At 47.3% G+C, this 12,910-nt stretch overlaps 8 non-coding genes across 8 annotated transcripts; all 8 read right to left on the bottom strand.

Annotated features, from left to right (window-relative positions):
- Nucleotides 1-665: 665 nt before the first annotated feature.
- Nucleotides 666-738, bottom strand: TRNAV-UAC (transfer RNA valine (anticodon UAC)). Its single transcript has one exon. It is a non-coding gene; the product is annotated as a tRNA-Val (tRNA).
- Nucleotides 739-1,152: 414 nt separating this feature from the next.
- TRNAP-CGG (transfer RNA proline (anticodon CGG)) lies at nucleotides 1,153-1,224 on the bottom strand. The gene has a single exon. It is a non-coding gene; the product is annotated as a tRNA-Pro (tRNA).
- A 2,700-nt stretch (nucleotides 1,225-3,924) lies between these two features.
- Nucleotides 3,925-3,997, bottom strand: TRNAV-UAC (transfer RNA valine (anticodon UAC)). Its single transcript has one exon. It is a non-coding gene; the product is annotated as a tRNA-Val (tRNA).
- Nucleotides 3,998-4,411: 414 nt separating this feature from the next.
- TRNAP-CGG (transfer RNA proline (anticodon CGG)) lies at nucleotides 4,412-4,483 on the bottom strand. Its single transcript has one exon. It is a non-coding gene; the product is annotated as a tRNA-Pro (tRNA).
- A 2,739-nt stretch (nucleotides 4,484-7,222) lies between these two features.
- Nucleotides 7,223-7,295, bottom strand: TRNAV-UAC (transfer RNA valine (anticodon UAC)). Its single transcript has one exon. It is a non-coding gene; the product is annotated as a tRNA-Val (tRNA).
- A 414-nt stretch (nucleotides 7,296-7,709) lies between these two features.
- TRNAP-CGG (transfer RNA proline (anticodon CGG)) lies at nucleotides 7,710-7,781 on the bottom strand. The gene has a single exon. It is a non-coding gene; the product is annotated as a tRNA-Pro (tRNA).
- Nucleotides 7,782-10,473: 2,692 nt separating this feature from the next.
- On the bottom strand, nucleotides 10,474-10,546 carry TRNAV-UAC (transfer RNA valine (anticodon UAC)). Its single transcript has one exon. It is a non-coding gene; the product is annotated as a tRNA-Val (tRNA).
- A 414-nt stretch (nucleotides 10,547-10,960) lies between these two features.
- On the bottom strand, nucleotides 10,961-11,032 carry TRNAP-CGG (transfer RNA proline (anticodon CGG)). Its single transcript has one exon. It is a non-coding gene; the product is annotated as a tRNA-Pro (tRNA).
- Between the last annotated feature and the right edge of the window lie 1,878 nt (nucleotides 11,033-12,910).

The raw sequence follows: 12,910 nt of genomic DNA, 5'->3' as shown, positions 1-12,910 counted from the left end.
ATTCCTGAAGTTTGTTCCTGCCGCTGAAAGCCTTGTCGGTGTATGAGCCAAATGAATGCCCCAGTCGGCACGCTCTGACTGTCTTCATAGCTCTTCTTCTCGTCCTGAAGGTGTTGGCACATTGACATCAGGATCAATGAAGCTGGTGGCACACCCTCCCTTCCATTCGCCCGTGAAGGGTACGTATAAAAGAGCTGTTGATGCACAGAAGAAGAAATCTAGCACAACACCAACGCGGTCTGCTGATCAATTGAAAGTGGACAAAGTGAGCCAGTGAGAGCCTTCATTTTGCACCGGATCTGCATTGGCAGAAGCTCTGAGGGCTAGGAATTTTCTTTTGCCCTTGAAAAAAAGAAAAATCCAATATCACATCTGCCTGGGTGCATGAACATTGCTCAGGGAAAAGCAGCGCCACCCTTCTGTAAGAAATAGCATTGCACAACTGCTCCCTCAGCTTTCCATCCAACTATACATAAGCACGCACATATGCAGGCATGCAATTTTAATTCATCACATATTCGGAGCAAATGTGAGTGCGCTCGTCTACTCAGAATTTATTTCAAAGCGTGTCAGAGGAACTGCTTCTTCCGTTGCAACTGCAAATAAGTTCATGGCTTGAGCTTCGAGATGGTGGAACATGAAAAGTGTAAAATGCCACCCTCTGCTGTTTCTGCCCGGTCTCGAACCAGGGACCTTTCGCGTGTAAGGCGAACGTGATAACCACTACACTACAGAAACTGCTGCATGCTATGGCCTCTGGCGGTTGAGAGAATAGGGTCAAGTAACAGTGCAATTGTTTCTGTTTGAACACTTATCAAATGCCTCACGCCCAAAGCTTTACAAATGCAGCTCATCACACACACGGCGTTACAAGCATGAACACTCAGACAAGTGTGCCAGCTGAGAGGCCGTGCAGTCTGAAGATGTAAGGGCCTCTTTAGGCATTGGTATGGGACAGCCATGAATTAACAAACAAATCCAGAAAGGTGACTGAGAGCTACTTGGGACTCCTTAATGCATGGCGCAATGAGGCGGTCCGCAAAGAGGCTTAGGAAGCCCAATGTTCATCGACCATTGTCCATCCATCAGTCCAGAGTCTATAGAATTGAAAAACACATGTGTAAAAAAGTATCGGGCCAGGCACCAATCAATGGGCTCGTCAGGGATTTGAACCCGGGACCTCTCGCACCCGAAGCGAGAATCATACCCCTAGACCAACAAGCCCACACTTGCAGAGTAGTCTAGACAATATGTAGGGATTTGACTTGGCAGTTGTACCTCTTGAGGATTGTAGCACAAGAGTATCTCTTCCTAACGTTTGCTCCTAAAGCCCGTCCTCGTCCCTAAATGATGCAAAGGCTGAGCGTCTTCACAGGTCTACTCCTCATCCCGAAGGTTGGTGGACCATTGACATCAGGGTGAAAGGTGCTTGCGATACACTGTTCCTTCCTTCCTTCCTTCCTTCCTTCCTTCCTTCCTTCCTTCCTTCCTTCCTTCCTTCCTTCCTTCCTTCCTTCCTTCCTTCCTTCCTTCCTTCCTTCCTTCCTTCCTTCCTTCCTTCCTTCCTTCCTTCCTTCCTTCCTTCCTTCCTTCCTTCCTTCCTTCCTTCCTCTTATGCTGTTTATGTAATAAGAGGGGACGATACACAGAAGAGAGAGAGTGGCCCAAAACACTAGACTAGCAGTCTTCTGATCAATCTGCAGCTGGCAAGGTGGGGGAGAGACTTTATTTTGCACCTGCTGGGATATGCATTGGCAGAAGCTCTGAGGGCTGGGCCTTTCCTTTTGCCTGTAAAAACAAAAAGCAGCCCTCCTCCCTCCAGCCCTGAGAGCATGGGCGTGACACTGGCAAAAGCAGCATCTCCCCTTTGGTAAAGATGACCATTGCACAGCTGCTCACTCAGAGCTCGATCGTGCTCGATCAGGCGAGATATATATTTAGGTCACCAGCAAAGTCTGTTCTCTTTTCTTGCGTAGGGTGAGCATTCACAGAGCCCAGCTTCGTTGACAAGAGTGCAAAAGGTGTATACTAAAAGCTTTCTGCTTTACTTGAGCGCCATGGCCGTTATTATATTTTGGCTGCTCCAAGCAATCTCTGTCCAGCCTATGCAAATTTCCAGCTCAAATTTTCCCAGCACTCAAAAAGTCCCTCCTCCCGCCAGCTATGCTTTCAGGAAGTTCAGCAGAAGCAGTCCAACTTCTGTTCCCAGTTCAGAGGAAAAGCTTTCTCGGGCCAGAGAAAGCCAGGGAATCACTGTACCGGCAAGTGCATTTCTTACAACTGGTAATCCCTCAGAACACAGAAATGAAGAAGCTGTATATGAAAATGTGATATTTCTTTGGTACACTAACCTATGTAACTAATATGCACCATTTCAGAGGACGGAGCGGACCCAACTGTGATCCCAGAGACCCAAATACCCAGCAGTAGGGAAAAGAAATCCTCTCTGTGCTCTGCAACATTACATACACAAAATGAAGGCGCGTGCATTTTATTATTGGCCCCATATACACAATACATGTGAGGATGCTTGCCTTCCCAGTGTATTTCTCAAGCTCTTGAGAGCATATGCTATTTCCATGGGAACGCAAATAAGTTCATACTTTACATTTGTGTGTGACAAAAGGGGAAAAAAACGATTTTGTGTAAAATGCCAGCAGAGAGTGTTTCTGCCCGGTCTCGAACGTGCTAACCACTACACTACAGAAACAACTGCTTGCATCCCTTTGTAGGGACTGGGAGAACAGGTGCAAAGGGCTTTGCAAGTGGACCTGCTTAAAGACTAATCAAATGCCTTGCGCCTGAAGCTCACACAATCCAGCCTAAAACATACGTCCTATCAAGCATGCGCACATATACAAGTATGCCTGTTGAGGGTCTATGCAGCGTACAGAGGGAAGGACATATTTCCACTTTGAGATCGGACGGCCAAAACTCACAAGCAAATCAAGGAATGTTACTGAGAGCTAACAGAGAACACAAAGTGCTTGTCGCAAGGACATGGCAGGCAAAGAGGTTCAGGAAGTGAATTGTTCATCGACTACTGCTTACCGAGAAAGCCAGAGAGTCTGTCCAATGAAAATAACATTGGAAAAAAAAAAAGGAGCTCAAGTTACCCACCTTGATCGGGCTCCTCCGGACCTCTCGCACCCAAAGCGAGAATCATACCCCTAGACCAACGAGCCACGGTCCTGTGATCATCTGACGGAATTGTACTCAGCGTTTCCACCCCCCTTAGGCTTCGAGGCCAAGAATGCCTATTCCTGAAGTTTGTTCCTGCCGCTGAAAGCCTTGTCGGTGTATGAGCCAAATGAATGCCCCAGTCGGCACGCTCTGACTGTCTTCATAGCTCTTCTTCTCGTCCTGAAGGTGTTGGCACATTGACATCAGGATCAATGAAGCTGGTGGCACACCCTCCCTTCCATTCGCCCGTGAAGGGTACGTATAAAAGAGCTGTTGATGCACAGAAGAAGAAATCTAGCACAACACCAACGCGGTCTGCTGATCAATTGAAAGTGGACAAAGTGAGCGAGTGAGAGCCTTCATTTTGCACCGGATCTGCATTGGCAGAAGCTCTGAGGGCTAGGAATTTTCTTTTGCCCTTGAAAAAAAGAAAAATCCAATATCACATCTGCCTGGGTGCATGAACATTGCTCAGGGAAAAGCAGCGCCACCCTTCTGTAAGAAATAGCATTGCACAACTGCTCCCTCAGCTTTCCATCCAACTATACATAAGCACGCACATATGCAGGCATGCAATTTTAATTCATCACATATTCGGAGCAAATGTGAGTGCGCTCGTCTACTCAGAATTTATTTCAAAGCGTGTCAGAGGAACTGCTTCTTCCGTTGCAACTGCAAATAAGTTCATGGCTTGAGCTTCGAGATGGTGGAACATGAAAAGTGTAAAATGCCACCCTCTGCTGTTTCTGCCCGGTCTCGAACCAGGGACCTTTCGCGTGTAAGGCGAACGTGATAACCACTACACTACAGAAACTGCTGCATGCTATGCCCTCTGGCGGTTGAGAGAATAGGGTCAAGTAACAGTGCAATTGTCTCTGTTTGAACACTTATCAAATGCCTCACGCCCAAAGCTTTACAAATGCAGCTCATCACACACACGGCGTTACAAGCATGAACACTCAGACAAGTGTGCCAGCTGAGAGGCCGTGCAGTCTGAAGATGTAAGGGCCTCTTTAGGCATTGGTATGGGACAGCCATGAATTAACAAACAAATCCAGAAAGGTGACTGAGAGCTACTTGGGACTCCTTAATGCATGGCGCAATGAGGCGGTCCGCAAAGAGGCTTAGGAAGCCCAATGTTCATCGACCATTGTCCATCCATCAGTCCAGAGTCTATAGAATTGAAAAACACATGTGTAAAAAAGTATCGGGCCAGGCACCAATCAATGGGCTCGTCCGGGATTTGAACCCGGGACCTCTCGCACCCGAAGCGAGAATCATACCCCTAGACCAACGAGCCTACACTTGCAGAGTAGTCTAGACAATATGTAGGGATTTGACTTGGCAGTTGTACCTCTTGAGGATTGTAGCACAAGAGTATCTCTTCCTAACGTTTGCTCCTAAAGCCCGTCCTCGTCCCTAAATGATGCAAAGGCTGAGCGTCTTCACAGGTCTACTCCTCATCCCGAAGGTTGGTGGACCATTGACATCAGGGTGAAAGGTGCTTGCGATACACTGTTCCTTCCTTCCTTCCTTCCTTCCTTCCTTCCTTCCTTCCTTCCTTCCTTCCTTCCTTCCTTCCTTCCTTCCTTCCTTCCTTCCTTCCTTCCTTCCTTCCTTCCTTCCTTCCTTCCTTCCTTCCTTCCTTCCTTCCTTCCTTCCTTCCTTCCTTCCTTCCTTCCTTCCTTCCTTCCTTCCTTCCTTCCTTCCTTCCTTCCTTCCTTCCTCTTATGCTGTTTATGTAATAAGAGGGGACGATACACAGAAGAGAGAGAGTGGCCCAACACACTAGACTAGCAGTCTTCTGATCAATCTGCAGCTGGCAAGGTGGGGGAGAGACTTTATTTTGCACCTGCTGGGATATGCATTGGCAGAAGCTCTGAGGGCTGGGCCTTTCCTTTTGCCTGTAAAAACAAAAAGCAGCCCTCCTCCCTCCAGCCCTGAGAGCATGGGCGTGACACTGGCAAAAGCAGCATCTCCCCTTTGGTAAAGATGACCATTGCACAGCTGCTCACTCAGAGCTCGATCGTGCTCGATCAGGCGAGATATATTTAGGTCACCAGCAAAGTCTGTTCTCTTTTCTTGCGTAGGGTGAGCATTCACAGAGCCCAGCTTCGTTGACAAGAGTGCAAAAGGTGTATACTAAAAGCTTTCTGCTTTACTTGAGCGCCATGGCCGTTATTATATTTTGGCTGCTCCAAGCAATCTCTGTCCAGCCTATGCAAATTTCCAGCTCAAATTTTCCCAGCACTCAAAAAGTCCCTCCTCCCGCCAGCTATGCTTTCAGGAAGTTCAGCAGAAGCAGTCCAACTTCTGTTCCCAGTTCAGAGGAAAAGCTTTCTCGGGCCAGAGAAAGCCAGGGAATCACTGTACCGGCAAGTGCATTTCTTACAACTGGTAATCCCTCAGAACACAGAAATGAAGAAGCTGTATATGAAAATGTGATATTTCTTTGGTACACTAACCTATGTAACTAATATCCACCATTTCAGAGGACGGAGCGGACCCAACTGTGATCCCAGAGACCCAAATACCCAGCAGTAGGGAAAAGAAATCCTCTCTGTGCTCTGCAACATTACATACACAAAATGAAGGCGCGTGCATTTTATTATTGGCCCCATATACACAATACATGTGAGGATGCTTGCCTTCCCAGTGTATTTCTCAAGCTCTTGAGAGCATATGCTATTTCCATGGGAACGCAAATAAGTTCATACTTTACATTTGTGTGTGACAAAAGGGGAAAAAAACGATTTTGTGTAAAATGCCAGCAGAGAGTGTTTCTGCCCGGTCTCGAACGTGCTAACCACTACACTACAGAAACAACTGCTTGCATCCCTTTGTAGGGACTGGGAGAACAGGTGCAAAGGGCTTTGCAAGTGGACCTGCTTAAAGACTAATCAAATGCCTTGCGCCTGAAGCTCACACAATCCAGCCTAAAACATACGTCCTATCAAGCATGCGCACATATACAAGTATGCCTGTTGAGGGTCTATGCAGCGTACAGAGGGAAGGACATATTTCCACTTTGAGATCGGACGGCCAAAACTCACAAGCAAATCAAGGAATGTTACTGAGAGCTAACAGAGAACACAAAGTGCTTGTCGCAAGGACATGGCAGGCAAAGAGGTTCAGGAAGTGAATTGTTCATCGACTACTGCTTACCGAGAAAGCCAGAGAGTCTGTCCAATGAAAATAACATTGGAAAAAAAAAAAAGGAGCTCAAGTTACCCACCTTGATCGGGCTCCTCCGGACCTCTCGCACCCAAAGCGAGAATCATACCCCTAGACCAACGAGCCACGGTCCTGTGATCATCTGACGGAATTGTACTCAGCGTTTCCACCCCCCTTAGGCTTCGAGGCCAAGAATGCCTATTCCTGAAGTTTGTTCCTGCCGCTGAAAGCCTTGTCGGTGTATGAGCCAAATGAATGCCCCAGTCGGCACGCTCTGACTGTCTTCATAGCTCTTCTTCTCGTCCTGAAGGTGTTGGCACATTGACATCAGGATCAATGAAGCTGGTGGCACACCCTCCCTTCCATTCGCCCGTGAAGGGTACGTATAAAAGAGCTGTTGATGCACAGAAGAAGAAATCTAGCACAACACCAACGCGGTCTGCTGATCAATTGAAAGTGGACAAAGTGAGCCAGTGAGAGCCTTCATTTTGCACCGGATCTGCATTGGCAGAAGCTCTGAGGGCTAGGAATTTTCTTTTGCCCTTGAAAAAAAGAAAAATCCAATATCACATCTGCCTGGGTGCATGAACATTGCTCAGGGAAAAGCAGCGCCACCCTTCTGTAAGAAATAGCATTGCACAACTGCTCCCTCAGCTTTCCATCCAACTATACATAAGCACGCACATATGCAGGCATGCAATTTTAATTCATCACATATTCGGAGCAAATGTGAGTGCGCTCGTCTACTCAGAATTTATTTCAAAGCGTGTCAGAGGAACTGCTTCTTCCGTTGCAACTGCAAATAAGTTCATGGCTTGAGCTTCGAGATGGTGGAACATGAAAAGTGTAAAATGCCACCCTCTGCTGTTTCTGCCCGGTCTCGAACCAGGGACCTTTCGCGTGTAAGGCGAACGTGATAACCACTACACTACAGAAACTGCTGCATGCTATGGCCTCTGGCGGTTGAGAGAATAGGGTCAAGTAACAGTGCAATTGTCTCTGTTTGAACACTTATCAAATGCCTCACGCCCAAAGCTTTACAAATGCAGCTCATCACACACACGGCGTTACAAGCATGAACACTCAGACAAGTGTGCCAGCTGAGAGGCCGTGCAGTCTGAAGATGTAAGGGCCTCTTTAGGCATTGGTATGGGACAGCCATGAATTAACAAACAAATCCAGAAAGGTGACTGAGAGCTACTTGGGACTCCTTAATGCATGGCGCAATGAGGCGGTCCGCAAAGAGGCTTAGGAAGCCCAATGTTCATCGACCATTGTCCATCCATCAGTCCAGAGTCTATAGAATTGAAAAACACATGTGTAAAAAAGTATCGGGCCAGGCACCAATCAATGGGCTCGTCAGGGATTTGAACCCGGGACCTCTCGCACCCGAAGCGAGAATCATACCCCTAGACCAACAAGCCCACACTTGCAGAGTAGTCTAGACAATATGTAGGGATTTGACTTGGCAGTTGTACCTCTTGAGGATTGTAGCACAAGAGTATCTCTTCCTAACGTTTGCTCCTAAAGCCCGTCCTCGTCCCTAAATGATGCAAAGGCTGAGCGTCTTCACAGGTCTACTCCTCATCCCGAAGGTTGGTGGACCATTGACATCAGGGTGAAAGGTGCTTGCGATACACTGTTCCTTCCTTCCTTCCTTCCTTCCTTCCTTCCTTCCTTCCTTCCTTCGTTCCTTCCTTCCTTCCTTCCTTCCTTCCTTCCTTCCTTCCTTCCTTCCTTCCTTCCTTCCTTCCTTCCTTCCTTCCTTCCTTCCTTCCTTCCTTCCTTCCTTCCTTCCTTCCTCTTATGCTGTTTATGTAATAAGAGGGGACGATACACAGAAGAGAGAGAGTGGCCCAAAACACTAGACTAGCAGTCTTCTGATCAATCTGCAGCTGGCAAGGTGGGGGAGAGACTTTATTTTGCACCTGCTGGGATATGCATTGGCAGAAGCTCTGAGGGCTGGGCCTTTCCTTTTGCCTGTAAAAACAAAAAGCAGCCCTCCTCCCTCCAGCCCTGAGAGCATGGGCGTGACACTGGCAAAAGCAGCATCTCCCCTTTGGTAAAGATGACCATTGCACAGCTGCTCACTCAGAGCTCGATCGTGCTCGATCAGGCGAGATATATATTTAGGTCACCAGCAAAGTCTGTTCTCTTTTCTTGCGTAGGGTGAGCATTCACAGAGCCCAGCTTCGTTGACAAGAGTGCAAAAGGTGTATACTAAAAGCTTTCTGCTTTACTTGAGCGCCATGGCCGTTATTATATTTTGGCTGCTCCAAGCAATCTCTGTCCAGCCTATGCAAATTTCCAGCTCAAATTTTCCCAGCACTCAAAAAGTCCCTCCTCCCGCCAGCTATGCTTTCAGGAAGTTCAGCAGAAGCAGTCCAACTTCTGTTCCCAGTTCAGAGGAAAAGCTTTCTCGGGCCAGAGAAAGCCAGGGAATCACTGTACCGGCAAGTGCATTTCTTACAACTGGTAATCCCTCAGAACACAGAAATGAAGAAGCTGTATATGAAAATGTGATATTTCTTTGGTACACTAACCTATGTAACTAATATGCACCATTTCAGAGGACGGAGCGGACCCAACTGTGATCCCAGAGACCCAAATACCCAGCAGTAGGGAAAAGAAATCCTCTCTGTGCTCTGCAACATTACATACACAAAATGAAGGCGCGTGCATTTTATTATTGGCCCCATATACACAATACATGTGAGGATGCTTGCCTTCCCAGTGTATTTCTCAAGCTCTTGAGAGCATATGCTATTTCCATGGGAACGCAAATAAGTTCATACTTTACATTTGTGTGTGACAAAAGGGGAAAAAAACGATTTTGTGTAAAATGCCAGCAGAGAGTGTTTCTGCCCGGTCTCGAACGTGCTAACCACTACACTACAGAAACAACTGCTTGCATCCCTTTGTAGGGACTGGGAGAACAGGTGCAAAGGGCTTTGCAAGTGGACCTGCTTAAAGACTAATCAAATGCCTTGCGCCTGAAGCTCACACAATCCAGCCTAAAACATACGTCCTATCAAGCATGCGCACATATACAAGTATGCCTGTTGAGGGTCTATGCAGCGTACAGAGGGAAGGACATATTTCCACTTTGAGATCGGACGGCCAAAACTCACAAGCAAATCAAGGAATGTTACTGAGAGCTAACAGAGAACACAAAGTGCTTGTCGCAAGGACATGGCAGGCAAAGAGGTTCAGGAAGTGAATTGTTCATCGACTACTGCTTACCGAGAAAGCCAGAGAGTCTGTCCAATGAAAATAACATTGGAAAAAAAAAAAGGAGCTCAAGTTACCCACCTTGATCGGGCTCCTCCGGACCTCTCGCACCCAAAGCGAGAATCATACCCCTAGACCAACGAGCCACGGTCCTGTGATCATCTGACGGAATTGTACTCAGCGTTTCCACCCCCCTTAGGCTTCGAGGCCAAGAATGCCTATTCCTGAAGTTTGTTCCTGCCGCTGAAAGCCTTGTCGGTGTATGAGCCAAATGAATGCCCCAGTCGGCACGCTCTGACTGTCTTCATAGCTCTTCTTCTCGTCCTGAAGGTGTTGGCACATTGACATCAGGATCAATGAAGCTGGTGGCACACCCTCCCTTCCATTCGCCCGTGAAGGGTACGTATAAAAGAGCTGTTGATGCACAGAAGAAGAAATCTAGCACAACACCAACGCGGTCTGCTGATCAATTGAAAGTGGACAAAGTGAGCGAGTGAGAGCCTTCATTTTGCACCGGATCTGCATTGGCAGAAGCTCTGAGGGCTAGGAATTTTCTTTTGCCCTTGAAAAAAAGAAAAATCCAATATCACATCTGCCTGGGTGCATGAACATTGCTCAGGGAAAAGCAGCGCCACCCTTCTGTAAGAAATAGCATTGCACAACTGCTCCCTCAGCTTTCCATCCAACTATACATAAGCACGCACATATGCAGGCATGCAATTTTAATTCATCACATATTCGGAGCAAATGTGAGTGCGCTCGTCTACTCAGAATTTATTTCAAAGCGTGTCAGAGGAACTGCTTCTTCCGTTGCAACTGCAAATAAGTTCATGGCTTGAGCTTCGAGATGGTGGAACATGAAAAGTGTAAAATGCCACCCTCTGCTGTTTCTGCCCGGTCTCGAACCAGGGACCTTTCGCGTGTAAGGCGAACGTGATAACCACTACACTACAGAAACTGCTGCATGCTATGCCCTCTGGCGGTTGAGAGAATAGGGTCAAGTAACAGTGCAATTGTCTCTGTTTGAACACTTATCAAATGCCTCACGCCCAAAGCTTTACAAATGCAGCTCATCACACACACGGCGTTACAAGCATGAACACTCAGACAAGTGTGCCAGCTGAGAGGCCGTGCAGTCTGAAGATGTAAGGGCCTCTTTAGGCATTGGTATGGGACAGCCATGAATTAACAAACAAATCCAGAAAGGTGACTGAGAGCTACTTGGGACTCCTTAATGCATGGCGCAATGAGGCGGTCCGCAAAGAGGCTTAGGAAGCCCAATGTTCATCGACCATTGTCCATCCATCAGTCCAGAGTCTATAGAATTGAAAAACACATGTGTAAAAAAGTATCGGGCCAGGCACCAATCAATGGGCTCGTCCGGGATTTGAACCCGGGACCTCTCGCACCCGAAGCGAGAATCATACCCCTAGACCAACGAGCCTACACTTGCAGAGTAGTCTAGACAATATGTAGGGATTTGACTTGGCAGTTGTACCTCTTGAGGATTGTAGCACAAGAGTATCTCTTCCTAACGTTTGCTCCTAAAGCCCGTCCTCGTCCCTAAATGATGCAAAGGCTGAGCGTCGTCACAGGTCTACTCCTCATCCCGAAGGTTGGTGGACCATTGACATCAGGGTGAAAGGTGCTTGCGATACACTGTTCCTTCCTTCCTTCCTTCCTTCCTTCCTTCCTTCCTTCCTTCCTTCCTTCCTTCCTTCCTTCCTTCCTTCCTTCCTTCCTTCCTTCCTTCCTTCCTTCCTTCCTTCCTTCCTTCCTTCCTTCCTTCCTTCCTTCCTTCCTTCCTTCCTTCCTTCCTTCCTTCCTTCCTTCCTTCTTTCCTTCCTTCCTTCCTTCCTTCCTTCCTTCCTTCCTTCCTTCCTTCCTTCCTTCCTCTTATGCTGTTTATGTAATAAGAGGGGACGATACACAGAAGAGAGAGAGTGGCCCAACACACTAGACTAGCAGTCTTCTGATCAATCTGCAGCTGGCAAGGTGGGGGAGAGACTTTATTTTGCACCTGCTGGGATATGCATTGGCAGAAGCTCTGAGGGCTGGGCCTTTCCTTTTGCCTGTAAAAACAAAAAGCAGCCCTCCTCCCTCCAGCCCTGAGAGCATGGGCGTGACACTGGCAAAAGCAGCATCTCCCCTTTGGTAAAGATGACCATTGCACAGCTGCTCACTCAGAGCTCGATCGTGCTCGATCAGGCGAGATATATTTAGGTCACCAGCAAAGTCTGTTCTCTTTTCTTGCGTAGGGTGAGCATTCACAGAGCCCAGCTTCGTTGACAAGAGTGCAAAAGGTGTATACTAAAAGCTTTCTGCTTTACTTGAGCGCCATGGCCGTTATTATATTTTGGCTGCTCCAAGCAATCTCTGTCCAGCCTATGCAAATTTCCAGCTCAAATTTTCCCAGCACTCAAAAAGTCCCTCCTCCCGCCAGCTATGCTTTCAGGAAGTTCAGCAGAAGCAGTCCAACTTCTGTTCCCAGTTCAGAGGAAAAGCTTTCTCGGGCCAGAGAAAGCCAGGGAATCACTGTACCGGCAAGTGCATTTCTTACAACTGGTAATCCCTCAGAACACAGAAATGAAGAAGCTGTATATGAAAATGTGATATTTCTTTGGTACACTAACCTATGTAACTAATATCCACCATTTCAGAGGACGGAGCGGACCCAACTGTGATCCCAGAGACCCAAATACCCAGCAGTAGGGAAAAGAAATCCTCTCTGTGCTCTGCAACATTACATACACAAAATGAAGGCGCGTGCATTTTATTATTGGCCCCATATACACAATACATGTGAGGATGCTTGCCTTCCCAGTGTATTTCTCAAGCTCTTGAGAGCATATGCTATTTCCATGGGAACGCAAATAAGTTCATACTTTACATTTGTGTGTGACAAAAGGGGAAAAAAACGATTTTGTGTAAAATGCCAGCAGAGAGTGTTTCTGCCCGGTCTCGAACGTGCTAACCACTACACTACAGAAACAACTGCTTGCATCCCTTTGTAGGGACTGGGAGAACAGGTGCAAAGGGCTTTGCAAGTGGACCTGCTTAAAGACTAATCAAATGCCTTGCGCCTGAAGCTCACACAATCCAGCCTAAAACATACGTCCTATCAAGCATGCGCACATATACAAGTATGCCTGTTGAGGGTCTATGCAGCGTACAGAGGGAAGGACATATTTCCACTTTGAGATCGGACGGCCAAAACTCACAAGCAAATCAAGGAATGTTACTGAGAGCTAACAGAGAACACAAAGTGCTTGTCGCAAGGACATGGCAGGCAAAGAGGTTCAGGAAGTGAATTGTTCATCGA

This window comes from Ambystoma mexicanum, chromosome 2q (assembly GCF_040938575.1).
Source record: "Ambystoma mexicanum isolate Mex_15411 chromosome 2q, UKY_AmexF1_1, whole genome shotgun sequence".
NCBI classification, from domain to species: Eukaryota; Metazoa; Chordata; class Amphibia; order Caudata; family Ambystomatidae; genus Ambystoma; species Ambystoma mexicanum.
The sequence above is the reverse complement of the archived record's forward strand: the minus strand, read 5'-3'. Positions and strand labels throughout refer to the sequence as shown.